Source organism: Hippocampus comes, unplaced genomic scaffold (genome assembly GCF_001891065.2).
Source record: "Hippocampus comes isolate QL1 unplaced genomic scaffold, H_comes_QL1_v1.1 scaffold80, whole genome shotgun sequence".
NCBI lineage: Eukaryota > Metazoa > Chordata > Actinopteri > Syngnathiformes > Syngnathidae > Hippocampus > Hippocampus comes.
This window is the reverse complement of record NW_017806164.1, coordinates 688,897-709,633: the sequence shown is the minus strand read 5'-3', so window position 1 is coordinate 709,633 and position 20,737 is coordinate 688,897. Positions and strand designations below refer to the sequence as shown.

The 20,737-nt window shown below is 42.0% G+C and overlaps 1 protein-coding gene across 1 annotated transcript in view; it reads left to right on the top strand.

The window, feature by feature from the left end:
• Nucleotides 1-20,737, top strand: part of mafa (MAF bZIP transcription factor a) — a 109,218-nt gene that overhangs the window by 59,187 nt on the left and 29,294 nt on the right. The window lies entirely within an intron of this gene.

The window sequence follows — 20,737 nt, the reverse complement described above, 5'->3', positions numbered from 1 at the left end:
GTGTGCGTGTGTGTGCGTGTGTGTGCGTGTGTGTGTGTGTGTGTGTGTGTGTGTGTGTGTGTGTGTGTGTGTGTGTGTGTGTGTGTGTGTGTGGCGGGGGGGTCAGGAGGTGTGCACATGTGTACATTTCTGACTGCTTGCATGCATAAATAAGTGCACACAGGCATGGTAGAGCAGGGGCCTTTGTCTAAGTACTGACAGTGCATATACAGGTATGTTAAAATGACGGCATAACGTTACAGATCGGCTGCACATACATGGGGTTAATTTTTTGGAATATATGAAAGGTCTTTGACATGAAAGGAAATGAGTCACAGGGAGTAATTTGAGGTGATTTGAGACGTGTCAAAACATTTCAGGCTCCAGAAGGGCACATGTGCGCTTGGCGTAAAAACGGATGCTTCATTTTCATTTTCAATTTTGCAGAACGCGCTACAGAAAGTAGACGAGATTTTAGACCAGCTCGGTGCAGGTCTAGTTTTTGGCAAAGGTGGTGTAACGCGATTTTGGTGGATTTCATCAAAGCACAGGTTGAGAGAGTATGCGCTCTGCTGATCTGTGGTGGATGTCATCGTATTTCAGTCAGCAAAAGTTCGGAATCATTGTATAAAAATAATTAATTGAACACATTATTAATCTTATCATATTTAATATAGTGTATTTTTAAAAGCACCCCCATTGGCTTGAATTTACCTTCCGGGATCTTCAAGGTCAATTTAAGTAATATTTAGTGAATTAAACTGGAACGAAACTACCTCGAAGCTATCCTATGTGCTAACTGTTATCACATTTCTACCTGTCCGTCCACAGTACAAAGTTCAAACTTGTGTTTCAAAATCCCCAAAAGAATTGTATCCTTTTGTTTTTATTCAGACGGGGAAAACATTGAATTGATTCCACATTCTGTCAGTCGATGCAATTTATTTTATATGCCTCAATTGCTCCCAGTCTATGACTCCACTGATATCAACATTATACTGATCAAGTATCAAAAATGTATCACTTGCTGTATCAATTTAGCATGCCCTCCTAATTTCGTAGCACATTTGCAGAGTGCCTTTGCTGTACAGTATGTGCCACCAAAGTTGCAGTCAAGGCCTGGGGACTCCCAGATGAGGTCCTGTAACAGCACGGGAAACGGAAGCTGGCTTCCAGCTAATTGGTTCCTGTGTTAGCAACACAGGGATGGTGTCAGAGTCAGCACTTTCCCTCTCTTTACTTTTCCCTCTCAGTCTTCCCACCTCCGCTGCCAACCACAGATGCTTTACGTCTGACATCCTTTAATGACGCATGGCCCAAGCTCATATGTTCATCGCTGCAACTGTACGTGTTGACAAAGAGCACTACGAGCTCCAAGGTCGAACCCAATCCGGTCCGGGAAGTTGGGGCAGATTTTGAAATTTTTTGACAGCGCTTCAAATTGTGTGCTTTCAGAGACATGTTTTTCTTGAAGATTTTTCACCAAGTCTGATTCATATGAGACCTCATATCGGACCTCAAGGGCATTCGACTTTATAGAGGTTTCGCTGCACTTTTTTTCAACATTCCCACAATCACAACAGCACTCGGTCATTTGTACTGGCAGAACCCTCTAACAAAAGTCTATAGCACCGGTACTGCACATGAAGGTCATTGCAAAAGGGTGGCTAAATTGGCCCACCCCCTTCAAATACACACCACCTCATGACCTCATGACCACAATGACAGTAAAGGTAGACCGTTGTTAGTAATCACAGGTTGTGAGGGTAATACATGTGCAGCTGACTGTACTATACTCGCCTATTCCCGTTACCGTTTGTCTTTTTCAACTATGGAACCGGAGAATGTGAAGTGTATCCCACTGTGACAAGAGTGGACCTGAAGAGAGCAGACTTTTCCTGCTCCCATCACAAAGCAGACGTCTGTCAGACCGCAGGCTGCCGTTGCGTGTTTATCATGGCAGGATGTCCTTTCACAAACAGCCTCGAATTTATGAGGCTTGAGCTCCCCCATAAACTTTATCAACACTCTCTTGGCTTTGACAGAAGACACATGGCTGGGCTGTATTTTCTTGACGGTTTAGGATGCCGGGGTGATTTGTGAACAATCCGAATGAACATTTGATTCAGCACAATTTATCGTGGTCAAGGATCCCTGCAGCATCACGACTTAACTTTACCTCACGCAACGTGTTAAAGAGCCTTGAAGGAAGGTCAAAGTGGCCATTGCTTTATTTATACTTTTTTTCTTTTTTTCATTCAGTTAGGTGACTTCGGGGCAATCAGCAAACTCTTCTGATCATTTTTAGGATGTGTCATAGACAACACATCCTGAATAAAGTAGATGGAAATGGCCCATTGGTTCTACAATTCTACATTAAAAGAAATAAAAAAAACTATACAGCCATATTCTCCCCTTTTGTCATTTTTTTTCACATACCTGGCTTGTGCATTTAAAGGGTGTGGCGATTCTCCTATGCAGACTTCTAATGCACTCACAATACGTGACCTTGAACATACTCAAATTGAAATAATGGGTTAATTGTATGCACATGCCTATTGCAGGTTGTTTGTGGAGCCTGTTTGATACCAAATTTTATTTTGCAAAGTCTAAACTCTGTCCTCAAACTATCAGGTTTAAAATGCGACCAAATGTTCCTGTTAATTTTGCACTCACATTTTCACCTTAGCTGTGTGCAGTTTCTCACTAAATAGCTGTGCGCCGCGTATATCTCTAACTTCTACTTTGACCCTTCTGCTAAGGGCGGACACACAGACAACACCACAAATCTTGGTGAAATCACATGTGGCTGAAACAGAAAAAAAAAGGTGAGAAAAAGCAACAAATCAGCTACCGATTCCCATCGTTCACTCAGAGAGACGACCACTAATAACCGGATCGTTAATGACCTACATATCACTCGTGAAAAGAGATAACACTTGACCGAGTCAATCCTGACAAAAGATTGTGACCTCAAACGTGTTTGCACAGGGAGCTTCATGTGTCCTCTGCCAATCCTTAACAAGACTTGTGCTCACACTCCAACCTGACGACTCCACTGCTGACCTCCTTTATGAGGATGACAGCTCAGGCTTGGCCCCCTTGGCTGCCCCACTACATTAAACATTGATGGACCTTAAAGCGAAGGCTGGAGCCTGTCTCGCACTGTTGTCTGCCTTCAGCCCGTAGTAGCCAAGTCTCTTCTCTGGTTGCAAGTGATCACTATTTTTTTTTTTTAATGAATTCTCTTACGGAGATGAATTTTCCCTGTCCGACTGTCGCAGTTATTTACGCATGGCTAATAAGAAGCTGCCTGCAGCTGCATACCTTTTCAGTGTTCATTGAGACACATCAAATGTACAAAAACGGGAGCGATAAGAGTCTGCCGTTGCTGCCTGCGGCCCATTTCACAGCAGTTAGACGTGGCTTCCTGGAAACGACTCTCGATGTGTTCGATTCCTGTATTTGCATCACTGCCGATGTGAGGTGCATTTATGTTCTGCATTATGACTCTTACCACACGGCTCGGCTGTATGAAAGGAAGTGGTAGGAGACACCAATACTTTCCTTCCTTTATCAGCGTGTATGCTGGTGTGTAAGTGTGTGCGTGTATGTTCCAGCCTGACTGCGTAACAGCCGAGCATGATCGTAACACCACGGCGGGCCTCTTGCTTCAAAATCTCGAAACCTGTACCAGTGTGTGAGTCACAACGGATAAGAGATGTTTCTGAGTAAAAATGTTTTCTTTCAGTTTGGTATTTCGCAAAGTGTCAAGTGTCCAATAACCTCAAGCTTGTCAGGAATCAAAAGAAATGATTTGTAATAGTATAAAAAGAGAGAGAGAGAGAGAGAGAGAGAGAGTTGCATTTTTTAAATATACGCAATCAAAATGTGGTTTAAATATAGCTTCAACATATTTAGGGAATAGGGTTCAGGTTTCTTTTTCCAAGACAATTAGCGCTTATATGTTGAGTGATCTAAGTTGCTACTAAATTATTGTTATCACCCTTTAAAAGGTTGAGAGATTTTTTTTGGTTGTGTCTCCGTGCGTGCGTGTGTGTGTGTGTGTGTGTGTGTGTGTGTGTGTGTGTGTGTGTGTGTGTAAATAATAAACATCACATTGTTGTGTCGTATGCATCCGTTTGCTTATTTATGTGCAGTAGGTCAAAGTTGTGCTAAGAAATGGAGCAGAATAAATAAGGCCTTACACACTTGAAATCTCTCAGGTAGATCACTTCTCGTCATCTCTTAAACTATAGTATTGATGTGAAACGAGGTGAATCCGGCGCACATTTGCAAAACTACTGCTCATTTGATAAGGGACCATCGAAATGGGGTGATTGTCGTTGATGATGAAAACAATATAAGCGCTGTATACGTTAAAATGAAATTCAATTACCGTATGGTGATGCACAGAAGGGGAGAGAGGGGATCTCTGAAGGTCAGTGTCTAGAAGTGGAAACTGAAAGGCAAACCACAGCTGAATTGGCTGTTTATTCAATTCTTTGATTCTTGATGTCGGCATATTCCTCCTAGCACACAGGACAGATAAACGCATTCCGATTCTGTCGCTACACGACTGTGATACGTTCCAGTTTCAATTCTAAGGTCATTTATTCTCCACTGATATTACAAAAGGACAAGAGTAACTGTATATTTTTATTGAAACATTTGGTCGAATTCCAAATTTCAGCAGCACTTTAATTTGGAGAAACTAAACTGTTTTTTTTAAGACTCCCCCCCTCCCATCCCCCAACCTGGAAAAGTCCAATTGACAAAATCATCTATCCTGGCAAACTAAGCTGAAGGATTTGTATTAATTTGAGGAGCTCATAGCAGTTCTTCTCCTCAAGGTAGCAAAATCACTCGAGAATAATCCTTGGTGAGAAAAATCACAGCTCTAAGCAACAGCAAACGGCGATGAATAAATAAGTCTGTTTAAATAAATGATCAGTGATTGTTCAGCTCTAAGTGGCATTGCTGTAGCGCAGCATCCTGATTTAGTCAAAGCCCTCAGCCATCCCTCAGTGGAGCAGTGGTCTAAGCGGAAGAGAAACAGCTAAAAAGCCTCATTCTTCTCCATACCTTCAATATTCATTGAGAGCACTAATTGCACCTCACAGACGGAAAGAAAGGAGGAGAGGTGGGAGGTATCTACTGGCTAATAGTCTGTAGGGGAGAGCAAGGAAAAAAAAAAGGGAGGCATTTGGGGAAAATATCCTCAGGAGGTTCCTTCTTCGGTCTTTTCACCTGAGCATCTCTTTGCTATAATGTTAATGCTCATTAGCCAGTCTGTGTGATATTCCACGTACGTGCATCCATGTTATGGATACATCTTCAGCACTCTTTTCTCACTACCCCACAGAAAGATATTGAGGAAAATTCGCTCAAGGTGCACCCATTGGATGACGTGGTGCATGTCTTTGTGTGAATAAACTACAAGCACAGCACTTTTCTTTTCCCACATTTTGGACCACCCCCCCCCCCCCCAACCCCCATCTTGAATATTTGCCCGGTTGATACAATAAGTTTTCATTATCAACGGATCTCTGTCTTTTGACTTACTTGCGATGAATGAACAGGCTTAAACAGTTGGGGAAGAAAAGACAATTAAAATGAAAACAAAATGAGGCAAAAAGAAATCATTGTTTTGCTGCCTTTGACCACTAGGGGCAGCATGCACAGGCACTTTGTTGTATTCCTCCTCCAGTGAGCACTCTCTGTCCCCATGTTGAGCGCACCTGAAATACTGCTGATGTGCAGATTTCTCATAAATCCTGCCGTCGCCCAAACAAAGCAATAAACATTACTTCAACTATTGTTGAAGGGCGGCTAAACAGCAGCGTGTGTATGTGTGTGTGCTTGTGTGTGTGTGTGTGTGTGTGTGTGTGCATGCAGGAAGAATTTACAGAGCTCTCTTAAAAAAAAAAGTTTTTCTTTTTTTTATTCTTGTGTTAGTTTTGATATTCCTTAATTTCCTGCCAATCAGCAATCAATAGTGTGTGTGACCGTTCTAAGATTTACACCACGTTAGGTGGTGTTACTACATTTCTTGCTCTGCTTTTGCATTAAAAAAAAAAAAAAAAAAAAAAATCAAAGCCTCTATTTTGCAGATTTATGTTGTAGGATCATTCGATCAGTTCTCTTTGTTTATATTGATCACCAAAGCTCCGGCAGCATGGATCTTTATTCCTTTTATGTTCTCTTTCAAGGAAGACCAGCAAATCTTTGTGGTTTATACACCACTCGGCTTCTTCACATTTATAACATTTATAGAATTAGAGTGAGGTTGAAAACTGATTCGTGATGTTGGTCGAGGTCATACTGTCACTATTATTCTTATTATTATTTTAGTAGTAGTACTATTTTAACATTCATACAATGCTACTCTGGCATCCAGTGTTTTAACATTTATTGCTGAGACACACAAAGCCAATTAAAAAGCAAATTGCACAGTCACTATTCTGTTGATAAATTAGTTCACTTCAATGAACAAACGACTCAAATGCGTCATGCAAAGAGCCCAATTCTAATGAACTGTCAATACCTCTTCTAAGGAACAAGTGAATTGCTCCATTAACAAAGAGTCTTGGCAAATGCAATTGGATGTAATATTATAATTTTACTGAGTGAAAAGACAGGTGCAGGAGGCAAGTCTGGCAAAGCAGTTCAGTGACCCCTACATGAGACACTTGTAGCACGATTGCACAATCGATAATGTCCACACTCATATGGATCGGCAACGCAACTAAAAACACTGTAAATAGTATACCAGAAATGTCATTGACAAAGAAACATAAGCTAAGGAGAGAATGTGAGAGAGCTACTCAATCGCACGCACAGCCAGCACATACATACACCATGGTGGTGAGCACATTTCCCTGAGCATGGACGACTCCCGCCTGAATCATTTTTGCTCAGTGCCTGTGGAGGATGCTGCTACTGAACTTGATCTCCAGATGTGTTTGATTTGAATCATTATTTGTTGGATCTGATTCATAGAGCAACCGCTTACTTGTGGGATGCACTGTGAAAGGTTGGTTAAACAGCGACAAAAATAGCCTGATTGACTTAATTAGTGTACCTGGCCGATTAAAATTTGGTCACCTTCTGCCATGTTTGCTGTGCATTTTGTCCTATTTTGGTCACGGTTCTCACGGCAAGCTACGATGTATGGAAGCAATTTGGTCTGGTTCGATCACGTTATGTCCCCGGCATGTTTATGGGCCCAATAAGAGAAACATGAGGGACCCCATCAGAACAGGACAAGCCAGGAGGGAACATATTGGCATCCTTGGCTGAACCGAGGGGTGCCTTTTAGCCTCCAGGGCTCATCATCCCTTCAGCCTGCAGCCCGTCACAGATTCCATGATAGACCGTAAGAAAACAGGACAGAGATTTGGGGGAAAACAAGTCTGCTGTGGCCATTGTGAACAGTGTAAATGCATTGGAGGTCGTAGTTTACATTCTAATGGCAGGTGAAGACTGGCAAGTCACGGACTAATTGGGATTTATGGGATCACAGCAATTGTATATGGTACACTGGCCATTATGATGCCTTCAACTGCTGTCTCGCATTTCCAAAGTTAAAGGTCCAGGTTCGGGTCCCTTTTTTTTTTTTTTGTGTTATCTTAACACACAGCCGCGAGAGACAAGCATCAAACATTCAGCATCCTCACTTCACACGAGAATCCTCAAAAGGAGGGTGAGGAAGAGCCCCGGGTGACACGGTCAGCGGAGTAAGCGTGTCCTGCATCATGGGCCTGGCAGCTTTATGTGACCTGGGGGACCATTAAGATACTGGCTTCCAGGCCCTCGGCTGCTCCCAGAGTTCAGGTTAGAAAAGCATAGGAGACAGTGACAGGATGCCTGTTTGTTCTGAACTCACTCTTATCTAAGATGTGCCTTCCCATGCAAAAAAAAAAAGGGTTAGCCAACTACTAACTAAGGAAACTGAACGACTGTATAATGACATGAGACAGGACATTTTAAACAGTACCTGTGCAAAGACTTTTTTTTAATGCAAACAGCTATGTAGTGGTCGAGGTAGACTTGAGGAATGGATTACTTCCTGGTGTGCACGTACCTGTGGCATGTCACTGACAGATGGATGGGTCAGCGTTTGTTTTAGCAGTGATGTCTTGGCAGAAGGAAACTCCCGAATCATTGTATCAGTGTTTAGACAGATATCGTTTGGCCTCAAAAATACACATGCATTTGCCAAGTCAAAAGGACAAGGATATTCCCTTGGCAATTGCAAAGACAAGTCACATACTCTCTAGGAATCAGAATTCAAAAATGAAATGATCTGCTAAATGTTTTATGAAGAGGCTTTCTTTAAATGGCTGAGGTTTTTTTTCTGTGTGTGCGCGCGCGTGTGTGTGTGTGTGTGTGTGTGCGCGCGAGTGTGTGTGTGTGTGTGTGTGTGTGTGTGTGTGTGTGTGTGTGTGTGTCTCTGTGTGATCTTGTTTTCGTCAGTGAAATGGCCCAATTGGCAAGACATTTTAAGAAAGCACCAAAGGGATATTGTACTCCCTCGCTTTAAGGAGTTAATGAGACCGGGTTTGGAAGACTGAGCCAAGGTGTGTGTTTGTGTGTGTGTGTGCGTGCGTGTGTGTGTGTGTGTGTGTGTGTGTGTGTGTGTGTGTGTGTGTCTCTGTGTGATCTTGTTTTCGTCAGTGAAATGGCCCAATTGGCAAGACATTTTAAGAAAGCACCAAAGGGATATTGTACTCCCTCGCTTTAAGGAGTTAATGAGACCGGGTTTGGAAGACTGAGCCAAGGTGAGCAGCGCAGGCAGGTTTAGACACAATGGGAACACTTGCAAACCTGTTTTTACTGAAATGACACTGATCACGGACCCCGACTTCACCATCTGTGTGGCACCGATAAACTCAGACATGCATGCATACAGGATACACTCGAGTAAAGTTTCCACTAGAAATCAGCATTTGACAACATTTCCACACCGCTTACTGGTTATTGTTGACAATTCTGAGCATAACATGCGTATGGACACACTTTTGCCATGATGGAGTCCTGAGTGGACGAAGTCCATAGCTAACAACAGTTTCTTCTTCAGGCCACAAATGGTTTGAGGCCGAATCGACAGATCCACGACTCAATTCATGTTTAACAATAAGCACAACAACCATTTCAGAATCCTCAGCAATCAATTAACCAGTTAATTGAATTTAATCCCCATGTTTCCACCAAATGGTATCGTTTAAGTCATCAAGTGCCCCAGTAAACATTGGTATTGTATGTTTTCGCTTTGGGGTATGTCGACAGAAAAGCTGCGCGAGCTGTATATAAAGCGGAACAGAATGCATGTGCCACAGTGTGTGTTTGTGGATGTTTTGCGCATGTTGTTTTCTCATTGTTTCCCTTCCCAACTCGCTCACACGGGTACGTGAAATTTCCGCATTGACCAACTGGGTCGGGATGCACTTCACTGTAGGTGTCTTCCTGCATCTGATTGAAGGGGCTTCCACAGTAATTTATTAATATTGCACAGCATCATATTATGTGTTAAATGTTGCACCCATTGCAGCCTGGTCATCCATTTTTTCCCCAGATGAGGTTTTCCTTGGCCACCTGGGTGTTAAGATCAGGGGATATCATTAATATTTGTCAACTGTGGGCATATGATACCCTTTGAGACTTTTATGTGATTAGAGGATATATAAATAAATTGGACTTGACTTGAGAAAGAATTAAATGTGCTCTCACATAACAGTTCCATATACACCAATAATGTAACCCCTCCAAAAAAAATGATAAGGGATGAATTCAGGAAAGATGCTCAACTTTTGAGAACCGAGACTGAACCACACCCGGTGCTGTTTAATGGAAACCTGGCTATAATAATCAACACACAAGCTTGGCAAAGACGGAAAAGTACAGCATCAATATACAATTTCTGAAACAACATTGTCAGGGTCTGAAACTCATGGCTATCGGCATAATAACATGGTGTGTTTCCCTGCTGTCATGACTAAAAGCCGACTGCCAAAGCGACACAGAGGAGGAGACGTGAGTCAATAGGAGCCCGAGTGTTTGAGCTGCGTGCTATTTTCTTTGAGGCGTGAGCAAGTGTTCCCTTTACAACTTCTGACAGTAAAATGTGAATCATCCGGCATTTCATCATCATCACACTCTGCCTCCTTCACAGCATGAGGGCTGTGACCGCTCCGGCCCTGTTTTCTTGTAAGGTGTGAGCAATTCGTTATTTGGCCTCGTTTTTGTAAACCACCGCCCTCTTCGCAGCTGCCTCACATTGATTGGTAATAATACATTAATAACAAGCGTATAGGGAATGTTTTATCTAAGTAATAGGATTTTAGGATCTGTGTCAAAAGTACAGTTAGGGAAAGATAAGTGCACGAATCGCACTTTCAGCGCCGCGTTCCAACAAAAACATGTGGTTGAGGTGGTCGCACTGAGGTTCACAGTTATGAGCGACTGTGGGCTAGAATGTGTTGAGAGTGTTCCGTCATACCTTGTGCAACTTTTAGCGAGGACATAAGATCACACGTGTGATCGTTTGTTCAGTTTCTGTCACCACAAAGTCACAAAGTCAAACTGAAGGAAACTGAAAAGCAACGGAGAAAATTATCCAGATAATGTATTCAGTGGGTTTATTGTAGTATTACATTTCAATATGCTGGGTATTTCTTACGAAGTGTCCTACCTGTGTAGTTGTGTGAAATTGTGTATTTAGTCAGAAGGCATTTTATTCATTGTGGTTTTTGTTAGCATAAACCTTTCACTAAATTACGGTGGATTGAATTGCTACCGAATGTGCTGATCTTAGACCCATAAAGAAATGCTGATAGATGAGAAGCATCCACACCGACGCTGTCATGCTACAAGAGAAAGAGCAAGTCATCCCTCCGTGCAAAAAAGAAAATAATACTAAAACAAGTGCAGTTAGGTCCACCATAAGAAAAGTGTGTTTTGATAAACTAGCGGCAAAATAAAACTCAGAGAAAACAAATCTGACTCGGATCTTTCCCTTCTCTGTCGCGGTGTTTCACATGACAGCAGATGGTCTGTAATGTGTGCCGTCTTAGCTTGTGCCATTATATACTAGGCTGCAAAGGGAAAGAAAATGAGAGAATATATGTCTTTTTTTTTTTTTTAGGCTGATGCAGAATGCTATATTTGGCAGAATAAAATTCCTATGAGAGTAAACTGCTGATTAATTACAATTATTATAGGCATAAATGTTGTTTACTTACATTCCCCTCGAGCATCTTCATTACTCCTTACTGAAAAACAAAATCACAATTGTTCATCATGCCTAACTGTGGAGTGAAACACTGGGTATTAACACCACATAAATCAACCAATAAAAATAAAATTGAATCAAAAGAAAACATGTATGTTTTTTTTTTTTTTTGCTTCAAACTTCTTTGGATGACTCAGTGAGATCATAGCTTGTGCCCTCCACCTGGGATATGTCTTACAATTGTATGTGCTCGTACGATAGGAGCTGCACCTTCCCAGCATTCCAAAAAGGACGGCATCCCTATCTCACTATAACCCCATCGTAGTTCTCAAAACTCATATCTGCCACACTCACATGCCTGAAACAAAGCTTCCTGTTTAGTTTGTGTGACCGCTGCCACTGCTTAAACGATCTCCTTTTAGTTTACAGTTGTTATAGTGAGAGACAGCTAGGCCACGTATATATAAAAACGGGAAAGAACCGATACAGGATGCCAATAACTTGCATGTCTGCATCTCCACAGGGCTGTATATTGTCAAAAATGTATAAAAAAAAAAGAAGCTATCAAATTTAAGCATGTGGAGGAGATAAAGGAGAAAAAAAAGCAGACCATCGTGTCTGTGCACTATTGTCATCTGATTGAACAAAAGCACTGCTAAGTCCATTAAGGTGAGGCATTTGGAGAATAAATCATCTAACCTCCTCCAGTTCAAAGCCTTACCTTGTCAAAGCTAATCTAACCTACCTCTGTCTGCCCCCTTCCGTGCCACCATGGGCCCCAGCTCCGCCTTCCCCAAGTGAGCAAAGCCGTTTACAGCCTCAGGCAAGGGCTGGGGAACATAGGAGCAAAGTCACAGCAGAGACGCCACCATTGTTTCCATGCAGACTACATTATTTGCATCACACGGAGGGTCCCTCAATGTGACCCAAATAACTTCTCTCATTAGTGTATGGTCACCCATCAGTTATACTTCTTTTCTTGTGAAGAAAGAAAGCGACCACAGTCAAATTGAGAAGCGTTTGTTTTAGCAGTGATGTCTTGGCAGAAGGAAACTCCCGAATCATTGTATCAGTGTTTAGACAGATATCGTTTGGCCTCAAAAATACACATGCATTTGCCAAGTCAAAAGGACAAGGATATTCCCTTGGCAATTGCAAAGACAAGTCACATACTCTCTAGGAATCAGAATTCAAAAATGAAATGATCTGCTAAATGTTTTATGAAGAGGCTTTCTTTAAATGGCTGAGGTTTTTTTTCTGTGTCTGCGCGCGCGTGTGTGTGTGTGTGTGTGTGTGCGCGCGAGTGTGTGTGTGTGTGTGTGTGTGTGTGTGTGTGTGTGTGTGTGTGTGTCTCTGTGTGATCTTGTTTTCGTCAGTGAAATGGCCCAATTGGCAAGACATTTTAAGAAAGCACCAAAGGGATATTGTACTCCCTCGCTTTAAGGAGTTAATGAGACCGGGTTTGGAAGACTGAGCCAAGGTGAGCAGCGCAGGCAGGTTTAGACACAATGGGAACACTTGCAAACCTGTTTTTACTGAAATGACACTGATCACGGACCCCGACTTCACCATCTGTGTGGCACCGATAAACTCAGACATGCATGCATACAGGATACACTCGAGTAAAGTTTCCACTAGAAATCAGCATTTGACAACATTTCCACACCGCTTACTGGTTATTGTTGACAATTCTGAGCATAACATGCGTATGGACACACTTTTGCCATGATGGAGTCCTGAGTGGACGAAGTCCATAGCTAACAACAGTTTCTTCTTCAGGCCACAAATGGTTTGAGGCCGAATCGACAGATCCACGACTCAATTCATGTTTAACAATAAGCACAACAACCATTTCAGAATCCTCAGCAATCAATTAACCAGTTAATTGAATTTAATCCCCATGTTTCCACCAAATGGTATCGTTTAAGTCATCAAGTGCCCCAGTAAACATTGGTATTGTATGTTTTCGCTTTGGGGTATGTCGACAGAAAAGCTGCGCGAGCTGTATATAAAGCGGAACAGAATGCATGTGCCACAGTGTGTGTTTGTGGATGTTTTGCGCATGTTGTTTTCTCATTGTTTCCCTTCCCAACTCGCTCACACGGGTACGTGAAATTTCCGCATTGACCAACTGGGTCGGGATGCACTTCACTGTAGGTGTCTTCCTGCATCTGATTGAAGGGGCTTCCACAGTAATTTATTAATATTGCACAGCATCATATTATGTGTTAAATGTTGCACCCATTGCAGCCTGGTCATCCATTTTTTCCCCAGATGAGGTTTTCCTTGGCCACCTGGGTGTTAAGATCAGGGGATATCATTAATATTTGTCAACTGTGGGCATATGATACCCTTTGAGACTTTTATGTGATTAGAGGATATATAAATAAATTGGACTTGACTTGAGAAAGAATTAAATGTGCTCTCACATAACAGTTCCATATACACCAATAATGTAACCCCTCCAAAAAAAATGATAAGGGATGAATTCAGGAAAGATGCTCAACTTTTGAGAACCGAGACTGAACCACACCCGGTGCTGTTTAATGGAAACCTGGCTATAATAATCAACACACAAGCTTGGCAAAGACGGAAAAGTACAGCATCAATATACAATTTCTGAAACAACATTGTCAGGGTCTGAAACTCATGGCTATCGGCATAATAACATGGTGTGTTTCCCTGCTGTCATGACTAAAAGCCGACTGCCAAAGCGACACAGAGGAGGAGACGTGAGTCAATAGGAGCCCGAGTGTTTGAGCTGCGTGCTATTTTCTTTGAGGCGTGAGCAAGTGTTCCCTTTACAACTTCTGACAGTAAAATGTGAATCATCCGGCATTTCATCATCATCACACTCTGCCTCCTTCACAGCATGAGGGCTGTGACCGCTCCGGCCCTGTTTTCTTGTAAGGTGTGAGCAATTCGTTATTTGGCCTCGTTTTTGTAAACCACCGCCCTCTTCGCAGCTGCCTCACATTGATTGGTAATAATACATTAATAACAAGCGTATAGGGAATGTTTTATCTAAGTAATAGGATTTTAGGATCTGTGTCAAAAGTACAGTTAGGGAAAGATAAGTGCACGAATCGCACTTTCAGCGCCGCGTTCCAACAAAAACATGTGGTTGAGGTGGTCGCACTGAGGTTCACAGTTATGAGCGACTGTGGGCTAGAATGTGTTGAGAGTGTTCCGTCATACCTTGTGCAACTTTTAGCGAGGACATAAGATCACACGTGTGATCGTTTGTTCAGTTTCTGTCACCACAAAGTCACAAAGTCAAACTGAAGGAAACTGAAAAGCAACGGAGAAAATTATCCAGATAATGTATTCAGTGGGTTTATTGTAGTATTACATTTCAATATGCTGGGTATTTCTTACGAAGTGTCCTACCTGTGTAGTTGTGTGAAATTGTGTATTTAGTCAGAAGGCATTTTATTCATTGTGGTTTTTGTTAGCATAAACCTTTCACTAAATTACGGTGGATTGAATTGCTACCGAATGTGCTGATCTTAGACCCATAAAGAAATGCTGATAGATGAGAAGCATCCACACCGACGCTGTCATGCTACAAGAGAAAGAGCAAGTCATCCCTCCGTGCAAAAAAGAAAATAATACTAAAACAAGTGCAGTTAGGTCCACCATAAGAAAAGTGTGTTTTGATAAACTAGCGGCAAAATAAAACTCAGAGAAAACAAATCTGACTCGGATCTTTCCCTTCTCTGTCGCGGTGTTTCACATGACAGCAGATGGTCTGTAATGTGTGCCGTCTTAGCTTGTGCCATTATATACTAGGCTGCAAAGGGAAAGAAAATGAGATCAAAAGAAAACATGTATGTTTTTTTTTTTTTTTTTGCTTCAAACTTCTTTGGATGACTCAGTGAGATCATAGCTTGTGCCCTCCACCTGGGATATGTCTTACAATTGTATGTGCTCGTACGATAGGAGCTGCACCTTCCCAGCATTCCAAAAAGGACGGCATCCCTATCTCACTATAACCCCATCGTAGTTCTCAAAACTCATATCTGCCACACTCACATGCCTGAAACAAAGCTTCCTGTTTAGTTTGTGTGACCGCTGCCACTGCTTAAACGATCTCCTTTTAGTTTACAGTTGTTATAGTGAGAGACAGCTAGGCCACGTATATATAAAAACGGGAAAGAACCGATACAGGATGCCAATAACTTGCATGTCTGCATCTCCACAGGGCTGTATATTGTCAAAAATGTATAAAAAAAAAAGAAGCTATCAAATTTAAGCATGTGGAGGAGATAAAGGAGAAAAAAAAGCAGACCATCGTGTCTGTGCACTATTGTCATCTGATTGAACAAAAGCACTGCTAAGTCCATTAAGGTGAGGCATTTGGAGAATAAATCATCTAACCTCCTCCAGTTCAAAGCCTTACCTTGTCAAAGCTAATCTAACCTACCTCTGTCTGCCCCCTTCCGTGCCACCATGGGCCCCAGCTCCGCCTTCCCCAAGTGAGCAAAGCCGTTTACAGCCTCAGGCAAGGGCTGGGGAACATAGGAGCAAAGTCACAGCAGAGACGCCACCATTGTTTCCATGCAGACTACATTATTTGCATCACACGGAGGGTCCCTCAATGTGACCCAAATAACTTCTCTCATTAGTGTATGGTCACCCATCAGTTATACTTCTTTTCTTGTGAAGAAAGAAAGCGACCACAGTCAAATTGAGAAAAGAAAGCAATTTGAGGTGAGCAGTGCTGGAGTGAACATGGATGACAGCGGCCTTCTTCGTGTCTCCTCTGTGTCTGTCCACAGTGTGGTTTTCACCACAAAACACATCCTCTATTCTTCAGGGAACTATAAGGACAGCCTCCATGGCTGTACGGCCGAGCAACAAATAGAGTCTGACCGCAACTAAGGAGTTTGAGGAAAAACCTACATACTGATGGTATCACTGCCGCCGTTTCGTGAAGGGCCACTTCCATGCTCTATCTACATTAACGATTTTGACTGTCAGTGTGAATGCAAGACGGTCCAAGCAAAGAGTGACAGTATCTTCCATTTTGTTGCATCTAAACATTAACATTTACAACAAGGAGTGGCAAACTAAATGGTGGATGGGCCACCATTTTTTCTACCACTGGGGACCCATATAGGACCACTCACTTCCTAAACAGATGTATGACAAATTATGGGCAAAATATGTGCACACATAGAAACAATGTGCTCTTAATAAAATATATTTCATAACTAATAAAAATAATAATACATTTTTCAATGCATGTGTAAAATATTCACTATTCGAAGCCAACAACAAAGGGGTTGAACCAAACAATAACATAACCACATACTGTTTTGTTATGTCTTTTTTCCCACAGTGCAAAGGTCTGTCTTGCATAAAAAGTACCATTCAAGGACACCACATAACTGCTGAAAAGAAACCAATCTTAAGTGTAAGAACTCATTTTGTACATTTTTCCGCACAAAAATCAACTCAAAATGTTAAAATGATTGTGGTACTATGTTTTTCCTGCATGTCATTCCAAATCCGCCAAAAAGTATCTGACTCACATTGTGGTATAGGGCAGTGTAAGACCATTTTAAGTGGAACTAAGACATGTCTGCCATCTAGGGGTGATCAGTGACGTTACAACTTTAAAACTACAGTCGACCCCTGCGTATTGAATTTGTTTATTTGTGGATTTTCTTTTTTTCTTTAAAAAATATGTTTTTACGTTTTGGATTTTTCCTGTTTTTTTCTGGGATTGTTCCCAATTTTCCATGGAAAAAGTATGTAGAATATTTATCAGTGTTTTTTTTGGACAAATTTTTGGTGTATGTTAAATTTTTTTTTTTTTTTAAAGTAACTAGTGTTTTACCATAACTCCTCCCGTGCTTAAGTATGCGTCCGTGTTTTAGAGCATTATTCAGTCACTGACAGTGCTGGATAAGGGATAGTGTATCGGACCACAGTGCAAGCACAGCTCGAAGTGATGATGAACACCAGCAACCTGATCCGGAGACCAGTGGCACCTCTTGACTATGATAGAGTTCAAACTCAGTGTGCTTCTATTCTTCTTAAATTCTTGATTGGCTCGAGCTCCAGATTGTAGTGAACAGTTCGGTATGCTTGTGGATGCTAAAGTTCATCACTGCTTTCTAATTGAGACGAACTGAAACGCTTGCTCCGAGTGTGGCTTTTGATGACTTCATGACCGACTTTTGCGTTTGCCGTCAATCACACTTCCATCACAACTTAAATCTGCAATCGTTGCCGTCTCTCCTTGATAGCTGCTTTCGGCTTCTATTATTGCTCAAGCTACTGCTATTCAAAATTCCTGTTGGGCCAACAGAACCTTAGCATTCTTTATGTTTTGGAATATTTATGGGAAGTTTATTTTTATCAGTATTTTATTGCTATGCTTGTGCAAATAAGGCCCCAATAGAGCGTCTAGCCCCTGCCCTTGCAGTAATGGCAATGTAAACATGGGAAAGTAATTTGAATTCTAACAAAATGGAGATTAGCGGGTGACAGTTTGTGGCATGGATGATTATTTCTAAAATAATCCTGCTTTGATATGCATCTGCGGCCTGCCAGGAATTTTCAATTTGTTTTCCCATTGCTGCATGTAAACAAGCTCTAGTGTCTCCTTATCGTGGCGTCGCATGTACATGGAAAATGCACAAGTCCTCAACCACCCTCCCCGCCTCCTCCCCCTCTCCCATCTTGCATTTCGCGCAAAGCTCGTCTCTCCATCCTGCTTCTGGCAGGAGGAGTTCGAGCAGTGGTGCTTGTCTGGGTTTCAACAAGTCACTTTATCAGGGACATGTAGCAGGTTTTATGTGCGTAGTTGCAAGTCATTTGCAAACATGAAGTCCTCACAACGGGCCTCCCTAAATGTGTTCTGCTTGAGGAATTTGGGCCATTCCCCTTTCTGAATGGGCAAATATGCAACATGGCAGAATGGACTCCTGTGTGCCAAAGGAGCAATCCCCGACTACAGGCCTGAGGCCTGTGATAAATGTTTACACTTTTGATTGTCAACTTGGGAGTTACGGAAAGAACTGGACCCTGATTTGAATGACTTTCATAGGAAATGCACTTCAATTTAAAGTTACAAACTTCCTCCCAAATATGGATGAAAATGCAACAATTTAAGTGTGCATTTGGAGTGAACACCACACATGTGATTCAGCTCTCATTATAAGAGGTTGGAATGTATTTCACAACGTGCCAAAGGTTGTCATGAAAAATCCAAGGTAAAAGGTTGGTATTCATTCATGAGGATGGAAAGTCGGGCAGGAAGGGGCTATTTATCACTCTCTGATTGACTGCTTTTGCCTAAAGCTAATCAGCATGTAGCTTGCTGTGTCTTAATGTATATGGGGATTATAGGAGGATAAACACGGTAATCCCTAACGCTGTGCAGGACTTCCAATTATCAGACTGCTCCACCAAAAATAAGGTCACCATAGATTTAACCTATTAATACAATATAAGCCAACCGACATCCCTTTGCTCTTAATTTTCACCAAAGTTACACCTGACTTTAAAGAAGAACTTGGCTGGGAGTCAACGCTGATTTATCTCGGCAACAGTAGGTTGTGATTTAAGATGACGAGCTCGGGAAAGTTGCGATCGCCGCCGTGACCGAGGCCGGCCGGCTTCATTTCAGATAACAGGCAGAGGTGAACATCTGGTCTTTGCTGACAGTCTGGGTCGAATCAGGGTGGATCATTCACACAGAGCGATCATTCCGGCCACACCCCAGTGCTCAGGTGGAGCCAGGGAGTTACTCATGTCGTCAGAGGGACTTGACAGCCCTGACTTCTGTGGCGTCCTTGATACAGCCAACTACACCGAGGTAGCTTTAACTCAGATGGCATGATAACAAAGTTTTGCAATTTTGTATCATCTGTAAAATACAAAATACAGAGTGACAAAATAGTCCATCCATCCATTTCCAATTTTGATGATCATTTATCAATTCAAATTCTTTAATTAAATCTGTGGGTCACCCTTCATCAGCGACGCAGCTTCTGGAGACTCAAGACTGACACTATTCAGGATGTGAAAATTTTACTTGTCTGAAACTACCTTTAAATACGCCACCCCTTGATTCATGTTGACGGTTAAGTTTAATAACAGGGATTTGGTCAGTGTTTGACCTAAGTGGTACATGCTTCAACTGTCAAGCTGACTACCCCGTCCTGCAAGTACAAGTTGGACCAACAGTTAAGAATGTCAGTCAACCACTCTAGATTGCCCCTAGGTGTGATTGTGAATGTGAATGGTTATTCGTCTTTGTGTGCCCTGCGTTTGGCTGGCAACCAGTTCAGGGTGTCCCCCGCCTTCTGCCCGAACACGGCTGGGATAGGCTCCGACACACCCGGGAGGATAAGCGGCTTAGATATGGGTGGATGGATGTTTCTATTGAGTATTGGCAATGTCAACTCAGTTGCTGTCAATAACTGTGGCCAATTTCAATAATGATTCGAAAGACTTCTTCAAAGTGCATTTCCCCCAATTTGCATACAGCATTATGTCATTGAAAAGTGTCAAATATAAAAAACATATCAGCTCACTACTTTCAACATGGTATATTGTACACTCTTGAAATCTCTATGACACCTCTTGGTGGGAAAGAAAGCAATGGGAAAAAAAAAAATCTGATGCAGGTAGCAATAACAAGAGAAAAAGAGGATTTATTTTAGGAGCTCCGTGTGTGGCTTGACCCATGTCGACGTTGAGCCGGGTGAAGTTTCCACTTCCCCTTAATATTTTATAATTTTCTTCAAAGAGGTCCTGCTGCACAGACTCAAATCTCAGTGTGCGTTTAAGATTTTGACTTCCTGGTTTCTCGGAGCTGTGCAGTGGTATGCTTCACTGCTGCACTGATCTACTTTCTAGCACAGTTTATCTCCCTGGAACAGTGACTACACAATGAACCGGGACACATAAGGCAAGACAGAGTATCAAACTCCCATACATTTTTTTTTAGCTTGGTTAGAAGATGCATAGCTTGTTGAAAAATGTTTTTTGTTTGTTGTTATTTGCTACTTCCAAATGATCTTCAGACTATATATATATATATATATATATATATATATATCAGAAAGAAGTAGAACGTGACGATGCGCAGACACAGCACCAGTCTGATGATGATGATGTTGTCGTCATGGAGATTTGCATGCTTTGTTTTCTTCCTTCTTCGCTATGTCGCCTAATTCTCTCTCATTGTTACATTTAATAGCGCCAACTGTTCAGAGAAATTTTCACCTTTTTTTTTTTTTTAATTGATATTTACGTGTAATATTCGACCAGCTCCACACCGTTGTAATTTTCCTCGATTAGACGTTGCTACCGAAATGATTTTGTTCTGGCTTCCATGTAGCCTTTCTCCGTGAACCTTGTTCGACATGCTGACATTAATTTGTCCCCGCGGTCTGCGGAGAACATACTTTCTGGATGAATGAGCACCTTTACTGTAATATTTCAAGAAATTGTGTCCCCCCCCCCCATTATGCGGCTTCATTCCTTTCCCTTCTGGCAGGGGCC